Source organism: Hyla sarda, unplaced genomic scaffold (assembly GCF_029499605.1).
Source record: "Hyla sarda isolate aHylSar1 unplaced genomic scaffold, aHylSar1.hap1 scaffold_1471, whole genome shotgun sequence".
Classification (NCBI taxonomy): Eukaryota; Metazoa; Chordata; class Amphibia; order Anura; family Hylidae; genus Hyla; species Hyla sarda.
The window spans coordinates 27,520-41,053 of NW_026608103.1; the positions used below are offsets into that span (position 1 = coordinate 27,520).

At 43.5% G+C, this 13,534-nt stretch overlaps 8 pseudogenes; all 8 read right to left on the reverse strand.

Moving 5' to 3' along the window:
* Window positions 1–163: 163 nt before the first annotated feature.
* Window positions 164–429, reverse strand: LOC130308242 (U2 spliceosomal RNA; annotated as a pseudogene).
* Window positions 430–1,899: 1,470 nt separating this feature from the next.
* LOC130308246 (U2 spliceosomal RNA) lies at window positions 1,900–2,156 on the reverse strand (annotated as a pseudogene).
* A 1,470-nt stretch (window positions 2,157–3,626) lies between these two features.
* On the reverse strand, window positions 3,627–3,890 carry LOC130308206 (U2 spliceosomal RNA; annotated as a pseudogene).
* Window positions 3,891–5,364: 1,474 nt separating this feature from the next.
* On the reverse strand, window positions 5,365–5,628 carry LOC130308207 (U2 spliceosomal RNA; annotated as a pseudogene).
* Window positions 5,629–7,087: 1,459 nt separating this feature from the next.
* LOC130308241 (U2 spliceosomal RNA) lies at window positions 7,088–7,352 on the reverse strand (annotated as a pseudogene).
* Window positions 7,353–8,838: 1,486 nt separating this feature from the next.
* On the reverse strand, window positions 8,839–9,102 carry LOC130308209 (U2 spliceosomal RNA; annotated as a pseudogene).
* Window positions 9,103–10,585: 1,483 nt separating this feature from the next.
* On the reverse strand, window positions 10,586–10,851 carry LOC130308244 (U2 spliceosomal RNA; annotated as a pseudogene).
* A 1,486-nt stretch (window positions 10,852–12,337) lies between these two features.
* Window positions 12,338–12,601, reverse strand: LOC130308210 (U2 spliceosomal RNA; annotated as a pseudogene).
* Between the last annotated feature and the right edge of the window lie 933 nt (window positions 12,602–13,534).

A 13,534-nucleotide genomic window follows, 5' to 3' on the forward strand; every position in this document is an offset into this window, starting at 1 on the left:
TTTTTTACACCAATCAGTGTGCAAACATGGTCATTAAAACGCTAAATGAATAGACGTTCATAAACCAGTCAGTGCAACTCATCATTTTGGTCTCCAATTCTCAAACTCAAATTCTCACCCACGGAGGATTAAATGAGAATCTTTCTTGTTTAACACTGGAATGGGGTGGTGCACTGTTCACTACCCGAAGATACTGCCACATCGGGTCAATGCATAGGGCGACAGAAGCAAGCTTCCAAATCAGCTCCCTTTCTCAAAAATCCATTTAATTTATGGTCCCCAGATAGGGAACGTATGTATCAGTATGTGCTCACAAGTCACCCAAGTGCAAGTATTCACACAAAAAAAAAAACGTGCCTCAGGATGCGATCTGTCGCAAGATCCTTTCTTTTTTTACACTTGATCTAAGCCAAAAGGCCTAGAGGGGATAACCGGGAAAGGGGTGGACCCAACCATGTCCCCTTCATGAGCACTCACATTACTCATAGGAATGGAAGGAAGGCTGGCAGCCAACCAGCCTCCCATACACTTTCTGGGTGGGTGGCAGTCAGCCACCCATACATACATACAGCACAGGCTAAACCCACATCATCACTTAAAAAAAGGACAGGCGACCATTGCACTCTGATGGAGCATTTAGCAATGCAATCCATAGCCTGGCTTTTGCCTGAACCCCCATCACTCCTCCTCTTGCATATAAGACAATATTTCAGATCTGCATATGAAAACAACACGCCTACCTTTGTTGCACATAGCTGCCTGCCTGTCTCTAGTTACCCCACTGGCTGTAGCTGCGTCCCTTCCGACATGGAATAACACCAACTGTAACTATAAACTGAAAATTAACAGTATAAACCTGCATCATTTTGGACTCTGGTATTTGCTGAATCCGGGTGACCTGACAATCGATGGTGGTGCCGCTGGTGATTCTGGCCTTCTTGGAATCTGTTGGGCCTATGTGTTAGCTCACACATCACTTGGGTATCCATGGTAACTACCACAACATGGTCATCTGCAGTTTACATCTAGCCCGTGGCATTGAATGGCATTTTAAAAGTGCTAAGGGTCCTGGTGCAATAATCCTCCCATGAGGATCAGCCTCAACGGCTTTGTAGATTGCACTCATGTCAGCAACTCCATATACATTTTTTTTTCTTCATGCTTCTTTCTTCATCCTTTTTTCTTTCTGTCATTCAGACTTTCATTCATTCGATCTCTCTCACTCACTTGCTTTAACTCATTTGTTCTCACTCACTCACTCACTCAATCACTCACTCACTCATTCACTCTCACTCACTCTCACTCTCTCACTCACTCGCTCACTAAGTCAGTCTCTCTCTCTCTCTCTCTTTTTCTTTTTATATATATTTTTTTCCGTCTTCTTCTTCTTCTTCTTCTTCAGACCCTGTCATAGCACTAATGCCTTTCCAATACCACCAGCAGATGGAGACACTCCATTGCAACATTGGTTGTGAGCAGCAGTTTCTAAAAACAAATGCCTCATGGCGGATTTCCCATCCATCAATGGATGGTAAATTTTGTTTTTATCATTCACTGACCACAGAAACCAATGCATGGTCAAGCAACAGCAATGACACACCCTTGTGTATAGGCATGAGACCCTCATGTCATTTAACAGGATTCAGCACCACCCACAAGACAGCTACCTGTCATGTCATGTCAAACCTGCACAGGTGTGCTAGATTATTATTATTTAGTTTTATTTTATTTTTTTACACCAATCAGTGTGCAAACATGGTCATTAAAACGCTAAATGAATAGACGTTCATAAACCAGTCAGTGCAACTCATCATTTTGGTCTCCAATTCTCAAACTCAAATTCTCACCCACGGAGGATTAAATGAGAATCTTTCTTGTTTAACACTGGAATGGGGTGGTTAACTGTTCACTACCCGAAGATACTGCCACATCGGGTCAATGCATAGGGCGACAGAAGCAAGCTTCCAAATCAGCTCCCTTTCTCAAAAATCCATTTAATTTATGGTCCCCAGATAGGGAACGTATGTATCAGTATGTGCTCACAAGTCACCCAAGTGCAAGTATTCACACAAAAAAAAACGTGCCTCAGGATGCGATCTGTCGCAAGATCCTTTCTTTTTTTACACTTGATCTAAGCCAAAAGGCCTAGAGGGGATAACCGGGAAAGGGGTGGACCCAACCATGTCCCCTTCATGAGCACTCACATTACTCATAGGAATGGAAGGAAGGCTGGCAGCCAACCAGCCTCCCATACACTTTCTGGGTGGGTGGCAGTCAGCCACCCATACATACATACAGCACAGGCTAAACCCACATCATCACTTAAAAAAAGGACAGGCGACCATTGCACTCTGATGGAGCATTTAGCAATGCAATCCATAGCCTGGCTTTTGCCTGAACCCCCATCACTCCTCCTCTTGCATATAAGACAATATTTCAGATCTGCATATGAAAACAACACGCCTACCTTTGTTGCACATAGCTGCCTGCCTGTCTCTAGTTACCCCACTGGCTGTAGCTGCGTCCCTTCCGACATGGAATAACACCAACTGTAACGATAAACTGAAAATTAACAGTATAAACCTGCATCATTTTGGACTCTGGTATTTGCTGAATCCGGGTGACCTGACAATCGATGGTGGTGCCGCTGGTGATTCTGGCCTTCTTGGAATCTGTTGGGCCTATGTGTTAGCTCACACATCACTTGGGTATCCATGGTAACTACCACAACATGGTCATCTGCAGTTTACATCTAGCCCGTGGCATTGAATGGCATTTTAAAAGTGCTAAGGGTCCTGGTGCAATAATCCTCCCATGAGGATCAGCCTCAACGGCTTTGTAGATTGCACTCATGTCAGCAACTCCATATACATTTTTTTTTCTTCATGCTTCTTTCTTCATCCTTTTTTCTTTCTGTCATTCAGACTTTCATTCATTCGATCTCTCTCACTCACTTGCTTTAACTCATTTGTTCTCACTCACTCACTCACTCACTCAATCACTCACTCACTCATTCACTCTCACTCACTCTCACTCTCTCACTCACTCGCTCACTAAGTCAGTCTCTCTCTCTCTCTCTCTTTTTCTTTTTATATATATTTTTTTCCGTCTTCTTCTTCTTCTTCTTCTTCTTCAGACCCTGTCATAGCACTAATGCCTTTCCAATACCACCAGCAGATGGAGACACTCCATTGCAACATTGGTTGTGAGCAGCAGTTTCTAAAAACAAATGCCTCATGGCGGATTTCCCATCCATCAATGGATGGTAAATTTTGTTTTTATCATTCACTGACCACAGAAACCAATGCATGGTCAAGCAACAGCAATGACACACCCTTGTGTATAGGCATGAGACCCTCATGTCATTTAACAGGATTCAGCACCACCCACAAGACAGCTACCTGTCATGTCATGTCAAACCTGCACAGGTGTGCTAGATTATTATTATTTAGTTTTATTTTATTTTTTTACACCAATCAGTGTGCAAACATGGTCATTAAAACGCTAAATGAATAGACGTTCATAAACCAGTCAGTGCAACTCATCATTTTGGTCTCCAATTCTCAAACTCAAATTCTCACCCACGGAGGATTAAATGAGAATCTTTCTTGTTTAACACTGGAATGGGGTGGTGCACTGTTCACTACCCGAAGATACTGCCACATCGGGTCAATGCATAGGGCGACAGAAGCAAGCTTCCAAATCAGCTCCCTTTCTCAAAAATCCATTTAATTTATGGTCCCCAGATAGGGAACGTATGTATCAGTATGTGCTCACAAGTCACCCAAGTGCAAGTATTCACACAAAAAAAAACGTGCCTCAGGATGCGATCTGTCGCAAGATCCTTTCTTTTTTTACACTTGATCTAAGCCAAAAGGCCTAGAGGGGATAACCGGGAAAGGGGTGGACCCAACCATGTCCCCTTCATGAGCACTCACATTACTCATAGGAATGGAAGGAAGGCTGGCAGCCAACCAGCCTCCCATACACTTTCTGGGTGGGTGGCAGTCAGCCACCCATACATACATACAGCACAGGCTAAACCCACATCATCACTTAAAAAAAGGACAGGCGACCATTGCACTCTGATGGAGCATTTAGCAATGCAATCCATAGCCTGGCTTTTGCCTGAACCCCCATCACTCCTCCTCTTGCATATAAGACAATATTTCAGATCTGCATATGAAAACAACACGCCTACCTTTGTTGCACATAGCTGCCTGCCTGTCTCTAGTTACCCCACTGGCTGTAGCTGCGTCCCTTCCGACATGGAATAACACCAACTGTAACGATAAACTGAAAATTAACAGTATAAACCTGCATCATTTTGGACTCTGGTATTTGCTGAATCCGGGTGACCTGACAATCGATGGTGGTGCCGCTGGTGATTCTGGCCTTCTTGGAATCTGTTGGGCCTATGTGTTAGCTCACACATCACTTGGGTATCCATGGTAACTACCACAACATGGTCATCTGCAGTTTACATCTAGCCCGTGGCATTGAATGGCATTTTAAAAGTGCTAAGGGTCCTGGTGCAATAATCCTCCCATGAGGATCAGCCTCAACGGCTTTGTAGATTGCACTCATGTCAGCAACTCCATATACATTTTTTTTTCTTCATGCTTCTTTCTTCATCCTTTTTTCTTTCTGTCATTCAGACTTTCATTCATTCGATCTCTCTCACTCACTTGCTTTAACTCATTTGTTCTCACTCACTCACTCACTCACTCACTCAATCACTCACTCACTCATTCACTCTCACTCACTCTCACTCTCTCACTCACTCGCTCACTAAGTCAGTCTCTCTCTCTCTCTCTCTTTTTCTTTTTATATATATTTTTTTCCGTCTTCTTCTTCTTCTTCTTCTTCTTCAGACCCTGTCATAGCACTAATGCCTTTCCAATACCACCAGCAGATGGAGACACTCCATTGCAACATTGGTTGTGAGCAGCAGTTTCTAAAAACAAATGCCTCATGGCGGATTTCCCATCCATCAATGGATGGTAAATTTTGTTTTTATCATTCACTGACCACAGAAACCAATGCATGGTCAAGCAACAGCAATGACACACCCTTGTGTATAGGCATGAGACCCTCATGTCATTTAACAGGATTCAGCACCACCCACAAGACAGCTACCTGTCATGTCATGTCAAACCTGCACAGGTGTGCTAGATTATTATTATTTAGTTTTATTTTATTTTTTTACACCAATCAGTGTGCAAACATGGTCATTAAAACGCTAAATGAATAGACGTTCATAAACCAGTCAGTGCAACTCATCATTTTGGTCTCCAATTCTCAAACTCAAATTCTCACCCACGGAGGATTAAATGAGAATCTTTCTTGTTTAACACTGGAATGGGGTGGTGCACTGTTCACTACCCGAAGATACTGCCACATCGGGTCAATGCATAGGGCGACAGAAGCAAGCTTCCAAATCAGCTCCCTTTCTCAAAAATCCATTTAATTTATGGTCCCCAGATAGGGAACGTATGTATCAGTATGTGCTCACAAGTCACCCAAGTGCAAGTATTCACACAAAAAAAAACGTGCCTCAGGATGCGATCTGTCGCAAGATCCTTTCTTTTTTTACACTTGATCTAAGCCAAAAGGCCTAGAGGGGATAACCGGGAAAGGGGTGGACCCAACCATGTCCCCTTCATGAGCACTCACATTACTCATAGGAATGGAAGGAAGGCTGGCAGCCAACCAGCCTCCCATACACTTTCTGGGTGGGTGGCAGTCAGCCACCCATACATACATACAGCACAGGCTAAACCCACATCATCACTTAAAAAAAGGACAGGCGACCATTGCACTCTGATGGAGCATTTAGCAATGCAATCCATAGCCTGGCTTTTGCCTGAACCCCCATCACTCCTCCTCTTGCATATAAGACAATATTTCAGATCTGCATATGAAAACAACACGCCTACCTTTGTTGCACATAGCTGCCTGCCTGTCTCTAGTTACCCCACTGGCTGTAGCTGCGTCCCTTCCGACATGGAATAACACCAACTGTAACGATAAACTGAAAATTAACAGTATAAACCTGCATCATTTTGGACTCTGGTATTTGCTGAATCCGGGTGACCTGACAATCGATGGTGGTGCCGCTGGTGATTCTGGCCTTCTTGGAATCTGTTGGGCCTATGTGTTAGCTCACACATCACTTGGGTATCCATGGTAACTACCACAACATGGTCATCTGCAGTTTACATCTAGCCCGTGGCATTGAATGGCATTTTAAAAGTGCTAAGGGTCCTGGTGCAATAATCCTCCCATGAGGATCAGCCTCAACGGCTTTGTAGATTGCACTCATGTCAGCAACTCCATATACATTTTTTTTTCTTCATGCTTCTTTCTTCATCCTTTTTTCTTTCTGTCATTCAGACTTTCATTCATTCGATCTCTCTCACTCACTTGCTTTAACTCATTTGTTCTCACTCACTCACTCACTCACTCAATCACTCACTCACTCATTCACTCTCACTCACTCTCACTCTCTCACTCACTCGCTCACTAAGTCAGTCTCTCTCTCTCTCTCTTTTTCTTTTTATATATATTTTTTTCCGTCTTCTTCTTCTTCTTCAGACCCTGTCATAGCACTAATGCCTTTCCAATACCACCAGCAGATGGAGACACTCCATTGCAACATTGGTTGTGAGCAGCAGTTTCTAAAAACAAATGCCTCATGGCGGATTTCCCATCCATCAATGGATGGTAAATTTTGTTTTTATCATTCACTGACCACAGAAACCAATGCATGGTCAAGCAACAGCAATGACACACCCTTGTGTATAGGCATGAGACCCTCATGTCATTTAACAGGATTCAGCACCACCCACAAGACAGCTACCTGTCATGTCATGTCAAACCTGCACAGGTGTGCTAGATTATTATTATTTAGTTTTATTTTATTTTTTTACACCAATCAGTGTGCAAACATGGTCATTAAAACGCTAAATGAATAGACGTTCATAAACCAGTCAGTGCAACTCATCATTTTGGTCTCCAATTCTCAAACTCAAATTCTCACCCACGGAGGATTAAATGAGAATCTTTCTTGTTTAACACTGGAATGGGGTGGTGCACTGTTCACTACCCGAAGATACTGCCACATCGGGTCAATGCATAGGGCGACAGAAGCAAGCTTCCAAATCAGCTCCCTTTCTCAAAAATCCATTTAATTTATGGTCCCCAGATAGGGAACGTATGTATCAGTATGTGCTCACAAGTCACCCAAGTGCAAGTATTCACACAAAAAAAAAACGTGCCTCAGGATGCGATCTGTCGCAAGATCCTTTCTTTTTTTACACTTGATCTAAGCCAAAAGGCCTAGAGGGGATAACCGGGAAAGGGGTGGACCCAACCATGTCCCCTTCATGAGCACTCACATTACTCATAGGAATGGAAGGAAGGCTGGCAGCCAACCAGCCTCCCATACACTTTCTGGGTGGGTGGCAGTCAGCCACCCATACATACATACAGCACAGGCTAAACCCACATCATCACTTAAAAAAAGGACAGGCGACCATTGCACTCTGATGGAGCATTTAGCAATGCAATCCATAGCCTGGCTTTTGCCTGAACCCCCATCACTCCTCCTCTTGCATATAAGACAATATTTCAGATCTGCATATGAAAACAACACGCCTACCTTTGTTGCACATAGCTGCCTGCCTGTCTCTAGTTACCCCACTGGCTGTAGCTGCGTCCCTTCCGACATGGAATAACACCAACTGTAACGATAAACTGAAAATTAACAGTATAAACCTGCATCATTTTGGACTCTGGTATTTGCTGAATCCGGGTGACCTGACAATCGATGGTGGTGCCGCTGGTGATTCTGGCCTTCTTGGAATCTGTTGGGCCTATGTGTTAGCTCACACATCACTTGGGTATCCATGGTAACTACCACAACATGGTCATCTGCAGTTTACATCTAGCCCGTGGCATTGAATGGCATTTTAAAAGTGCTAAGGGTCCTGGTGCAATAATCCTCCCATGAGGATCAGCCTCAACGGCTTTGTAGATTGCACTCATGTCAGCAACTCCATATACATTTTTTTTTCTTCATGCTTCTTTCTTCATCCTTTTTTCTTTCTGTCATTCAGACTTTCATTCATTCGATCTCTCTCACTCACTTGCTTTAACTCATTTGTTCTCACTCACTCACTCACTCACTCACTCAATCACTCACTCACTCATTCACTCTCACTCACTCTCACTCTCTCACTCACTCGCTCACTAAGTCAGTCTCTCTCTCTCTCTCTCTTTTTCTTTTTATATATATTTTTTTCCGTCTTCTTCTTCTTCTTCTTCTTCTTCTTCTTCTTCTTCAGACCCTGTCATAGCACTAATGCCTTTCCAATACCACCAGCAGATGGAGACACTCCATTGCAACATTGGTTGTGAGCAGCAGTTTCTTAAAACAAATGCCTCATGGCGGATTTCCCATCCATCAATGGATGGTAAATTTTGTTTTTATCATTCACTGACCACAGAAACCAATGCATGGTCAAGCAACAGCAATGACACACCCTTGTGTATAGGCATGAGACCCTCATGTCATTTAACAGGATTCAGCACCACCCACAAGACAGCTACCTGTCATGTCATGTCAAACCTGCACAGGTGTGCTAGATTATTATTATTTAGTTTTATTTTATTTTTTTACACCAATCAGTGTGCAAACATGGTCATTAAAACGCTAAATGAATAGACGTTCATAAACCAGTCAGTGCAACTCATCATTTTGGTCTCCAATTCTCAAACTCAAATTCTCACCCACGGAGGATTAAATGAGAATCTTTCTTGTTTAACACTGGAATGGGGTGGTGCACTGTTCACTACCCGAAGATACTGCCACATCGGGTCAATGCATAGGGCGACAGAAGCAAGCTTCCAAATCAGCTCCCTTTCTCAAAAATCCATTTAATTTATGGTCCCCAGATAGGGAACGTATGTATCAGTATGTGCTCACAAGTCACCCAAGTGCAAGTATTCACACAAAAAAAAACGTGCCTCAGGATGCGATCTGTCGCAAGATCCTTTCTTTTTTTACACTTGATCTAAGCCAAAAGGCCTAGAGGGGATAACCGGGAAAGGGGTGGACCCAACCATGTCCCCTTCATGAGCACTCACATTACTCATAGGAATGGAAGGAAGGCTGGCAGCCAACCAGCCTCCCATACACTTTCTGGGTGGGTGGCAGTCAGCCACCCATACATACATACAGCACAGGCTAAACCCACATCATCACTTAAAAAAAGGACAGGCGACCATTGCACTCTGATGGAGCATTTAGCAATGCAATCCATAGCCTGGCTTTTGCCTGAACCCCCATCACTCCTCCTCTTGCATATAAGACAATATTTCAGATCTGCATATGAAAACAACACGCCTACCTTTGTTGCACATAGCTGCCTGCCTGTCTCTAGTTACCCCACTGGCTGTAGCTGCGTCCCTTCCGACATGGAATAACACCAACTGTAACGATAAACTGAAAATTAACAGTATAAACCTGCATCATTTTGGACTCTGGTATTTGCTGAATCCGGGTGACCTGACAATCGATGGTGGTGCCGCTGGTGATTCTGGCCTTCTTGGAATCTGTTGGGCCTATGTGTTAGCTCACACATCACTTGGGTATCCATGGTAACTACCACAACATGGTCATCTGCAGTTTACATCTAGCCCGTGGCATTGAATGGCATTTTAAAAGTGCTAAGGGTCCTGGTGCAATAATCCTCCCATGAGGATCAGCCTCAACGGCTTTGTAGATTGCACTCATGTCAGCAACTCCATATACATTTTTTTTTCTTCATGCTTCTTTCTTCATCCTTTTTTCTTTCTGTCATTCAGACTTTCATTCATTCGATCTCTCTCACTCACTTGCTTTAACTCATTTGTTCTCACTCACTCACTCACTCACTCACTCAATCACTCACTCACTCATTCACTCTCACTCACTCTCACTCTCTCACTCACTCGCTCACTAAGTCAGTCTCTCTCTCTCTCTCTCTTTTTCTTTTTATATATATTTTTTTCCGTCTTCTTCTTCTTCTTCTTCTTCTTCTTCTTCTTCAGACCCTGTCATAGCACTAATGCCTTTCCAATACCACCAGCAGATGGAGACACTCCATTGCAACATTGGTTGTGAGCAGCAGTTTCTTAAAACAAATGCCTCATGGCGGATTTCCCATCCATCAATGGATGGTAAATTTTGTTTTTATCATTCACTGACCACAGAAACCAATGCATGGTCAAGCAACAGCAATGACACACCCTTGTGTATAGGCATGAGACCCTCATGTCATTTAACAGGATTCAGCACCACCCACAAGACAGCTACCTGTCATGTCATGTCAAACCTGCACAGGTGTGCTAGATTATTATTATTTAGTTTTATTTTATTTTTTTACACCAATCAGTGTGCAAACATGGTCATTAAAACGCTAAATGAATAGACGTTCATAAACCAGTCAGTGCAACTCATCATTTTGGTCTCCAATTCTCAAACTCAAATTCTCACCCACGGAGGATTAAATGAGAATCTTTCTTGTTTAACACTGGAATGGGGTGGTGCACTGTTCACTACCCGAAGATACTGCCACATCGGGTCAATGCATAGGGCGACAGAAGCAAGCTTCCAAATCAGCTCCCTTTCTCAAAAATCCATTTAATTTATGGTCCCCAGATAGGGAACGTATGTATCAGTATATGCTCACAAGTCACCCAAGTGCAAGTATTCACACAAAAAAAAAAACGTGCCTCAGGATGCGATCTGTCGCAAGATCCTTTCTTTTTTTACACTTGATCTAAGCCAAAAGGCCTAGAGGGGATAACCGGGAAAGGGGTGGACCCAACCATGTCCCCTTCATGAGCACTCACATTACTCATAGGAATGGAAGGAAGGCTGGCAGCCAACCAGCCTCCCATACACTTTCTGGGTGGGTGGCAGTCAGCCACCCATACATACATACAGCACAGGCTAAACCCACATCATCACTTAAAAAAAGGACAGGCGACCATTGCACTCTGATGGAGCATTTAGCAATGCAATCCATAGCCTGGCTTTTGCCTGAACCCCCATCACTCCTCCTCTTGCATATAAGACAATATTTCAGATCTGCATATGAAAACAACACGCCTACCTTTGTTGCACATAGCTGCCTGCCTGTCTCTAGTTACCCCACTGGCTGTAGCTGCGTCCCTTCCGACATGGAATAACACCAACTGTAACGATAAACTGAAAATTAACAGTATAAACCTGCATCATTTTGGACTCTGGTATTTGCTGAATCCGGGTGACCTGACAATCGATGGTGGTGCCGCTGGTGATTCTGGCCTTCTTGGAATCTGTTGGGCCTATGTGTTAGCTCACACATCACTTGGGTATCCATGGTAACTACCACAACATGGTCATCTGCAGTTTACATCTAGCCCGTGGCATTGAATGGCATTTTAAAAGTGCTAAGGGTCCTGGTGCAATAATCCTCCCATGAGGATCAGCCTCAACGGCTTTGTAGATTGCACTCATGTCAGCAACTCCATATACATTTTTTTTTCTTCATGCTTCTTTCTTCATCCTTTTTTCTTTTCTGTCATTCAGACTTTCATTCATTCGATCTCTCTCACTCACTTGCTTTAACTCATTTGTTCTCACTCACTCACTCACTCACTCAATCACTCACTCACTCATTCACTCTCACTCACTCTCACTCTCTCACTCACTCGCTCACTAAGTCAGTCTCTCTCTCTCTCTCTCTTTTTCTTTTTATATATATTTTTTTCCGTCTTCTTCTTCTTCTTCTTCTTCTTCTTCTTCTTCTTCTTCAGACCCTGTCATAGCACTAATGCCTTTCCAATACCACCAGCAGATGGAGACACTCCATTGCAACATTGGTTGTGAGCAGCAGTTTCTAAAAACAAATGCCTCATGGCGGATTTCCCATCCATCAATGGATGGTAAATTTTGTTTTTATCATTCACTGACCACAGAAACCAATGCATGGTCAAGCAACAGCAATGACACACCCTTGTGTATAGGCATGAGACCCTCATGTCATTTAACAGGATTCAGCACCACCCACAAGACAGCTACCTGTCATGTCATGTCAAACCTGCACAGGTGTGCTAGATTATTATTATTTAGTTTTATTTTATTTTTTTACACCAATCAGTGTGCAAACATGGTCATTAAAACGCTAAATGAATAGACGTTCATAAACCAGTCAGTGCAACTCATCATTTTGGTCTCCAATTCTCAAACTCAAATTCTCACCCACGGAGGATTAAATGAGAATCTTTCTTGTTTAACACTGGAATGGGGTGGTGCACTGTTCACTACCCGAAGATACTGCCACATCGGGTCAATGCATAGGGCGACAGAAGCAAGCTTCCAAATCAGCTCCCTTTCTCAAAAATCCATTTAATTTATGGTCCCCAGATAGGGAACGTATGTATCAGTATGTGCTCACAAGTCACCCAAGTGCAAGTATTCACACAAAAAAAAACGTGCCTCAGGATGCGATCTGTCGCAAGATCCTTTCTTTTTTTACACTTGATCTAAGCCAAAAGGCCTAGAGGGGATAACCGGGAAAGGGGTGGACCCAACCATGTCCCCTTCATGAGCACTCACATTACTCATAGGAATGGAAGGAAGGCTGGCAGCCAACCAGCCTCCCATACACTTTCTGGGTGGGTGGCAGTCAGCCACCCATACATACATACAGCACAGGCTAAACCCACATCATCACTTAAAAAAAGGACAGGCGACCATTGCACTCTGATGGAGCATTTAGCAATGCAATCCATAGCCTGGCTTTTGCCTGAACCCCCATCACTCCTCCTCTTGCATATAAGACAATATTTCAGATCTGCATATGAAAACAACACGCCTACCTTTGTTGCACATAGCTGCCTGCCTGTCTCTAGTTACCCCACTGGCTGTAGCTGCGTCCCTTCCGACATGGAATAACACCAACTGTAACGATAAACTGAAAATTAACAGTATAAACCTGCATCATTTTGGACTCTGGTATTTGCTGAATCCGGGTGACCTGACAATCGATGGTGGTGCCGCTGGTGATTCTGGCCTTCTTGGAATCTGTTGGGCCTATGTGTTAGCTCACACATCACTTGGGTATCCATGGTAACTACCACAACATGGTCATCTGCAGTTTACATCTAGCCCGTGGCATTGAATGGCATTTTAAAAGTGCTAAGGGTCCTGGTGCAATAATCCTCCCATGAGGATCAGCCTCAACGGCTTTGTAGATTGCACTCATGTCAGCAACTCCATATACATTTTTTTTTCTTCATGCTTCTTTCTTCATCCTTTTTTCTTTCTGTCATTCAGACTTTCATTCATTCGATCTCTCTCACTCACTTGCTTTAACTCATTTGTTCTCACTCACTCACTCACTCACTCACTCACTCACTCAATCACTCACTCACTCATTCACTCTCACTCACTCTCACTCTCTCACTCACTCGCTCACTAAGTCAGTCTCTCTCTCTCTCT